Below are 9,327 nucleotides of genomic sequence, written 5' to 3' on the forward strand. Positions count from 1 at the left end.
GATTTTTTACTCTCTCAAGGCTATCATATAGCTTTTTCTTTATGCGCGTTTAATTATGAAAAAATGAAAATGATTTTTATTTTATCTATCAGTTATCACAATTGATTACAACTTCCCAATAATGTCGGTTATTAGGAAAAAAACCGAAATCAATTATCTTATATTTGATTTAATTATAAATAAATTTAATAACTAATTTATCATATTATATTTATAACCTATAGTTTTAATATCACATCTCATGTAATATATAAATCATAGTTCTTTTTCTCCTATGTGGCATTTAATATAAATAATATTTATATTAATTCCTCATGTATCTAATACATGAAATCAATTATATCCCATATAATTGAATCAATTTAATTATATCATATATGATTAAAATCCCTTTTGTTAATTTGAACACTTCAAATTAACCCAAAAATTGATTATCAACATGAATCCAGCTACCAAAGGGGCCTTATGGACCTATAGCTTGAAGCTCCAACGGTACGTGAATAACTGACTAAATTCTTTAATCACGATATCCACCATTCGTTAACTGTCGGGTACTCCACTAAAGACCGACAACTGGACTCTTCGCACTACAGATATATCTCTGTTTCTATTGGATATAACCAATCAACAGTATGATGACCCTTCACAAATCGCTCGTAAGTATAGTTGGGTCAATTAATCATTTTTCCCCTGTAGTTACATCTAACTTCTTAAGTACCACTGATTTCTCTAATGAATAATACATCATAGTCCTACTATGAGTAAGCCCTTCTCGTGCCTAGAGAAGGTGTGGCGCCACATTTTTCAAGCTCCGGAATCAGTCCTTAAGGAAGCAATTTATCTATTTACCCCTACTTCGGGGAATGAGTGAATTCCGTCTTGTGTAGTTGAGTTCCCAGCTCCCCAATCAGACGAATTCCTTAAGTGGTAGGTTTGAATCGACGATCCGGCCACTCACATCCATGCAAATCAAAGAACCGCCTTCATAGGCAGGAGTTCACAATTCACTCAGGATTAAGGTCATGTTACCTATGGTCATCCTAGTAGAATGAAAGTCTCTGTCATGAACGGCGTTATATAACTAGACTAAACATTTTGTGGTCTGGTCTTATACAAATTCCTTTGTATAGAGCATCCCCGTTCGCATGTCTAATACATGAATGGTCAGGATCAGACCATTTATAGCACTTTACAACACTTGTAACATCTACAAAGCGGGCCACACTCGTAGTGTTACCAGGATAAGGTTTCCCTCCTTTATCCATATACTACAGACCATTTAGGTTATCACTTAAAGCACGATCCATTTATATGTCTCCACATACATGCTTAAGATAGAACGACAACCAGGGATCTTAGTTTATTGGTTTATGGTTAATGCAACTAAAATATCTTGTATTTCATAGACCCTAGTGAATGAAATATCTCATATTATTAAATCACAAAGAGTTTTTTCATACAGGTGTACAAACTACAGGACCCTATGAGATTTAGGGCATCAACTCCAAACTTAAGGAGTTAGATGTAACTACAGGGGCAAAATGATAATTTTGGTCCAGATGTACTTACGAGTAATTTGTGAAGGGTCGTCGCACTGTTAATTGGTTATATCCAATGAACACAGAAATATATCTGTAGTGCGAAGAGTGCAGCTATCGGTCTTTAGTAGAGTAACCAATAGTTAATGGATATTGGATAATTTAATTAAAGAGTTTAATTAATTATCCAAGTATCATTGGAGCTTCAATCTACAGGTCCATAAGGTCCCCTCTGTAGCTCAACAGGGATTAAATTGAGAATTAATTTTGAATTAATTTGAATTATTCAAATTAATCGAGTGAATTAATTAATTAATAAATTATATGTGATATAATTAATATAATGTATTTGATAAATTATAATATAAAGTATTTTGAGAGGAATTTAAATATGATTCAAATACTAATTATATGAATGAGATTCATATAATTAAATTTAATATAAATATGATTTATGTTAAATACCATAAATAGTTGAGAGGAATTAAATATTTGAATATGATTCGAATATTAATTATACGGATGAGATTTGTATAATTAAATTTTAGTATTAATGTGATTTATATTAAATGTTAATGAGAATAAACTATAGATTTATATGTATTTGATACAATATAAACTATATGTTATATGTTATATATATAACATATAGTATATTATAATATATATATATATATAATAAGGTAGTTATTATATATGTATATATATAATTCTTAATTTTAATTTAATTAAATTATATTTATATTTAATTTAATTAAAGGGAGGGAGTTACAACTCCCTCCCCTAATTCCTCTCAGCCAAATACGGCAGTGTGAGATGTTGGTGAAGTGGAAGTCGTCTTCTTCAATTTTGTGTGGAACTGAAAAAAAAAAAAAAGGAGAATTCTCTCTAGTTTCACTTTCAATCATACAGAAAAGAAAAATTATTCTCCTCCATCACATCCTCTTTTCTTTCTTCCAAGAATTCAAGCAAAACACACAACTTTTGCTTGAATTCTTCTTAATCTCAAGAGAATACAGAGGGTTTTCAACTAGTGGTGCCCAATTAGGATTTCAATTTGGAGATCAAGATCCAGAATGGAGGATTCGTGATCTGGATAGAGGGAATTACGCGAAGAATTTTTTCTTCAAGGGTACGTCGTTATCTTCCCTAATTTATTCCCAAAAAGCATGTTGTAATTTACGTTTGATAATGCATAATTTTTTGTTTCTGTTCTGTAATTTTACAATTCTGTGAAATAGAAATTTTGGGAATGATCCACGCTTCAGCTGCAAAACCTTCGATGGTTTCCCTTCACAACCTTCATTCATTTACAGCAGACCTTTTAGGTTATTACTTGAACATCAACTATTGTATGTCAACCACATACTGTTCAAGTGACATCATATAACCTTGGATCTTAGTTTATTGGATTGAATTAATGCTATCTAAGTGTCAAATAAAATAACTCTGATTTTACTAGATAAATAATTTGTGTTAACAAAACTACAAATCACGAGATACATTAGATTTAGGATATCAATCCCAAACAGTCCCTTATTTCTAAGGTGATAAAGAGTTGTTCTCTTGAGATGAAGAGCTTCTCCTCCTTTTATAGGCTCCAAATCGATTGAAAAGGTGGAATCCATGCTCTGAGGAATATCAGATGAAATCGGGGTTGAACAAGTGCTTGGAACGTGAAAATCGCAAGCACCTTTGATTGTGTTGAGTTCTAGAAAATTAGGGATCACTGATGGGGCCGCAATGAATCTGGTGATGCGGCTGCATTGAGCAAAAATCTGCAATCTGGTCAAAATCACTTCAAATCAGTAAATAACAACTTTTAAACTCAATCAAACCCTCTTAAGCTCATTTTAGCTCATTTAAGACTAAATTTAGGGGAAAATACATCTAAGAAACCATTTTTCTAAGTAAAAGTGTGCATATAAAAGTCAAAAGACATGTATTTCATGACATGTATCACCTACTCAAAACAAACGACCCAACATGAGAAGGGAGGAAGAAATCCCCCATACTTTTCTAGAAAACTTACATTCCCAAAAGATATGACATGTAGTCTCCACTTGGAATCTTCTCATTTGTTGACATATATTAAGTCTTGATAATTAATTAAAAAAGAGTAGTAATGATGAATTGATATTAATTTAGTTATATTTTTATTGTTCCTCTCTTCTAGGTATAAATATCTCATTTATATACAGGTATTAAAATCCTAGGTTAGATCTGTTTTAAAATTCTTTAGGTGATAATATTCTGGATTTTAAAAAATTAAATTCTATGAAACAAACAAAAATATTAAATGTCTATCTAAAATCCAACTACAAAACGTATAAAATAAACATACCCTTTATGTTATTTTTTGAACATGATTCACCCTATGTCCACCACATACTATTTAAGATTGCATTTAATATATAAGCTACGATTTTACTATAATATATATGGATAATACAATATTGTACATAAAATAAATAACTATTAAATAACTCATTAATATGTTCCACTTTTATTTTTGGATCTTCTTTTCTAGTAAAATTTGGCCAACTTATTTTTTAGAAAAAGAAATGTCATTTTTAGTAATTTGGTAATTTTAAAACCACCTTTAAAACCCAACCTAACCATTCAAAAAAAGCTTGAAATCAAACACATTTAAAATATTTTGCAAGTGAAAAATCAAAAGTTAATTCAAATAATTTAGGGGAAAATATACTTGTCTCTTATGTTTGAAACTAATATGTATTTAGTCTCTTGAGATTTAAATATATATATATATATAAAAAAATAGATTTAAATGGGCTTTGAGTTAAATTTGATGATTAGTTTAGCTAACGAAAACATGACACGACTGTATAATAGCTAAACGTGTATTTGGTAACATGAAAGATATATTAAATTAATATTATTTTACCCCTTTTTTTCTCTGTTTCTGTTTTATTCTTCGTCCCTCCTTCTCCCTCCTTTGACAAACAACATTAACGTCACCATCCACTCCCCCTAGTGGTCCTCTATCGTCTATCTCCTTCCAAAACATCCTTTTCAATTGATAGTCATTATAAAGAATCCATCCCTATCTTATTTTCAAAATCGTTATTTCCTCCTTCGTCTGTGATTTTATCGGTTTAGAGTGCTCTGGCTAACATGACATATGTCGGCAAATGGTATGCTATTTCCTATTTAAGAATTTAGATAAAGTATCTCGTATCTAGTTGAGACTGGAGAATGGGTCGAGTAAACTCCCCCGAGGCCGGCCGACAAAATCACAGTTGAAGAGAAATTGAAGGACAGCTGAATGGTCCTCAAAAAGCCCTCATTACTGCTCGTCATCCATCGTCGACTTCATTTCAGGGTTCGTTAAATAATCTAGAATAAAGATCTTCATTCCAAAGTTGAAGAGACATTGAAGGACAGCTGAAATGCACTTGAAAGTGCTTTAATTGCCTTTAATTTATCTGTGCTAATCCTTTTGATCATCTGACCATTCATTGAATGATTCATGGACTAAATTTTCTACTTGAGAGAGAGATTTTAGTTGGACATGATAGGTTATATTGTTATCTAATTATGCATAAAAATGATAACAAGATAGCAAGAGTTGCAATTGAAGGGTCTTAATGTTATGTTAGTATAATAATTACGAAGGGATTCAAATTAGAGTATTTGGGTTAGAAAGAATTGAGCTTGAAAAAAAATATTTCAAATTTAAATTTTTAGATTCATGCAGTTTTAAATAAATAATCCATCATTAACGATTTTTGTGAAAATTCATGTAGAAATAACACCCTGAAATTCACATCTCATTGAATTACTTGATTTCTCTTGCTTTATCTTTAATTTGGAAACAAAATCAACTTGTCATTCGCTTGAATAAAATTAGTAAGTTCGCTAAGCAAAAGTACAATTATCAATCTCTAAAGACAATAGCCAGCTTGTTAGAAATTTAACACTTCAGACATGTGCGCTTGCATGGTGTCAACAACCACGACCAATAAAGAGGTGACAACATAAATAACTAGATTGAAGAGAGGTGGTGACAACAAATGATCAGGGAAGGTAGATGAGAATTATAACGAGAGTTTCCAAATGATGGAGAGAGGTAGAGAGAGAGAAGAAACGAAGGCCCCTATTTATTTACTACAAATAAAAAATGAGCTGAAATCAAAATGGAAATAAATTAAAATGAAGTCAATCGAAATAGCATGAATATTATTTGATGATTGAAAAGTGTTACGAGTTATTTTGGTGTAAAAATTTGCTGGAAAAATATTGGTGTCAACCAGTACTAAGTAGTGTAGTCTAAGAGACCGTTTTGCAAATTCTAGTTTTTACAAAGAAAAGAATTTCATATTGTAGACTCGTAGTTGAAGGTAACCATGGAGATTGTTGGAGATAAATAGATTTTTTTTCATATACTAATGGTTAAAAGCATTTCTTAACTATTTTTTTAAAGGTTAAGGTTATGAATGCAACCTTGAAAAGTTCAAGAATATTTATGAAATGATGTACTAACGATTTTTATTAATATACTAAGTGTAAGAGTTTTTTTTTTTTTTTTTTTTAAATAAGGTTATTAATGAAACTCATGAAAGTTCAAGAGTAATCTTTTAAGTACGAAGTATTTTCTATAACTTAACCTTTTGATCATTCGATAGATGTATAAAGTTAAAGTTTCATTTGTTGGAATAAATGGTATGTGACTATTCGTGTAAGATTGCATCATTTCGTTTTCATAAGTTGCATTGTTTCATGAATGTATATGTTTTTTTCATAAATAACTAAATTGAAGAAGAGACGACTATTTGAATAACCACCGATTAGTCTATAAATATGTCTCTTCTTCAAATTGCATTTTAACTTTTTTTCACAAGCACTTTTCTTCCATAAAACTTTTCTCCCTTTTATAGATTTGTTCAAATTTGGTTGATTTTCACAAAATATAGTTCATTGGATCTTATGAACGAGGTGTTGCTTCCATAAGGAAAATAATATGTTATATCATGGGAGACAATTACTCAGGAAACTCATGCATTAGAGGGAGAAGAATTTAGATTCTTTCATGCATACAATGTTATGTATTTTTATAGTATTATGTGATACTATTCATATAACATTATTTGATAACAATTTGATTTTTAATTTTGATTTAGTTATTTTTAAATTAAACCTACAAATACATATTCTACTTAAATTTCTTGTTTTGTTATCTACTTTTTGTTGATGCTTTTGAAAAATAAGTTAAATTTTAAAAATTTAAAAATTTTATTTTTGTTTTTAAATTTTAAAGTAAGAATTCAACTCATATACTTAAAAAGATGTATTTCATGATATTTGATTAAGAAAAAAAATATATACTTTAACAAAAAAAAAAACGAAATGAATACTAAACGAGACCGAAAAAATTTAGATGAAGAGAGGAAATGCCTCCTCACATGGAAAGGGAAAGTGTCAATTTGTGGATAATATGGATAACACAAACTCACACGTGTCCAACATGCAACTTTACCACACGTGTAGATAATTAATCTTTTCCATGTGCTCTGCATCTCTTTCAAACGACACCGTTTCAACCCAACTCCCTCTCCAAATCCACCCATCAAAATCATCTCTCTAATCACACATATCCTTTCCCTTACTTTTATGCTTTTGCTATGTGAATTTATTGGGTTAAAAATCACTTTTAATTTATAAACTTTTATATAAATAATAATTTAATCTTTCAACTTTGATTTATAATAATTTAGTCTCTGTATTTCTAATTTTATAATAATTTAGTTTCTAAATTTTACTATACAACAAACTAGTCCTTGAACTTTAAAATCTATAACGATTTAGTCTTTATTATATAACTTAATGTTAAGGTATAATAAGATTTTATATCTAAATAAACTGTTAAACTAATTAGAGACTTGATATTTTTACAAAATACAAAGTTTATATCATAAAGTATTAAAAATTGACATCAAATTTTGACAATTTTTTTACGCTAGGGACTAAATTATTACAATGTTGAAAGTACAAAGACTTATAAATTGTGACATACTAAAGTTTATGGACTAAATTATAACAAAATGAAAGTATAGAGACTAAATCGTTACAAAACAAAATTGAGAGACTAAATTATTATTTTCATGAAAGTTGAGGGTCCAAAAGTATATTTTAACCCTTTATTTGCCACCAAAATCCATTTATTTCACATTGATGATTATTTAGACTTATTTCCTAATTTGATTCATAACCAAATTTAAACTGATTTATAAATTAACCTTAACTTTGTTAGTTAGATCAATATTTTTCTTCCTAAGATATACATACATGTGTATATATATGTATATGTTTATGTATCCTTAGCCTCCAAATTTGATGGTAGGTTAAATTCAATGTTTGAAAAGCTTAAACTTTTAAAAGTTTGTATATCTATTTGATTCTCATTAAAAAAATATATATTATAGCTTAATTAAACTTTTAATTTTATGTCTAATAAATCTTCGAATTTTAATATGTCAATCAATCATTAATATACTAAAAACAAAAATTAAATTCAATGTCTTATTAATCATAAAATAAAATTTGATATATAATATATTAGTTAATCATTTAAAATAGATATATCAAATTTAGATAAAAACAAATAAATAAAAATTTAGGAAGACTAATTAGATATTTTAAAGTTCAAAAGTGACATGATGTTGTAGACTTTTTAAAATCTAGTATTTTTGAAATTCAAACTTGAAAATTTATAAACTTTCTATTTTTTACTTTCATTTTGATATATCATTATCATTAATACTACTATAATAAGTAGAACGAAACCAAAGAAAGAATATTAGTGGTTTCTAATGGTTTCTGTTCAATTTCTAATTTTTCTTTAAATTTTAGAGTTATTTTTACAACAAAATATTAGTAGTTTTTGTTTATATACTCAGAGTAAAAATATTTTTAATACTTTTTAAAAATTAAATACTAAAAGTTAATGGTTTCTATTAAAAATAAATAGTAAAGTATATTTTAACTCGTTTTAAAAATATAGATATTTTTAACAGAAAATATAAAATTCAATGACTTTTTTTTTTATATATAATTTAGCCGAAATTTATTGAAATTGGAAGTATCTAAAATTTGATAATTGATACTACATGAACCAAAGGAAAAATAGGGAAGGGAGAATGATATTTTAATATTTTTTTTCCTTATCTACACACGTGGCAATAGACTAGTGGAAGGAAGGGAAGTCGAGGTTTTTAAAGCAAGTAAATCCGCCGTCGACGACGAGATTATGACCGGTGATGTATTTGGCATCATCGGAAGCCAAAAACAGAGCCGCTTTCGCCACGTCACCTTCCTCGCAAATTGTGCCCTTAAGAACTCCAACCCCATTTATTATTCCAACGATCTCTTCCTTACTAACCCCTTTGTATATTTCCCCTATCCCCTTCACCGCCATCGCCGTCGCTATAGGCGCCGGCGATATGCAGTTCACTCTTACCCCGTTCCGGCACAGCTCCGTCGCCGCCGACCTCACTATCCCCGGAATTGCGTGTTTCGATATGGTATAAGGATGTGGGCCTAACCCACCCATGAGCCCACTTATGCTTGAGGTGCATAGGATGGACCCGGACCCAGCCGGGACCATGACCCGAGCCGCGTGCTTTATTCCGGCTATGACTCCACGGACGTTGACGCTCATTACTCGGTCGAACTCGGCTAGGTCTAGCTCCGCTATGCTCGGTGGCAGTGCTGGTCCGGTGATTCCGGCGTTGTTGTACATTATGTCTAGCTTTCCGTGGTGGGCCAC

The 9,327-nt window shown here is 30.0% G+C and overlaps 1 pseudogene; it reads right to left on the bottom strand.

Annotated features, from left to right (window-relative positions):
* Nucleotides 1–8,594: 8,594 nt before the first annotated feature.
* LOC120088100 overlaps nt 8,595–9,327 on the bottom strand; it is a 5,953-nt pseudogene continuing 5,220 nt past the window's right edge.

Source organism: Benincasa hispida, chromosome 1 (assembly GCF_009727055.1).
Source record: "Benincasa hispida cultivar B227 chromosome 1, ASM972705v1, whole genome shotgun sequence".
Lineage (NCBI taxonomy): Eukaryota > Viridiplantae > Streptophyta > Magnoliopsida > Cucurbitales > Cucurbitaceae > Benincasa > Benincasa hispida.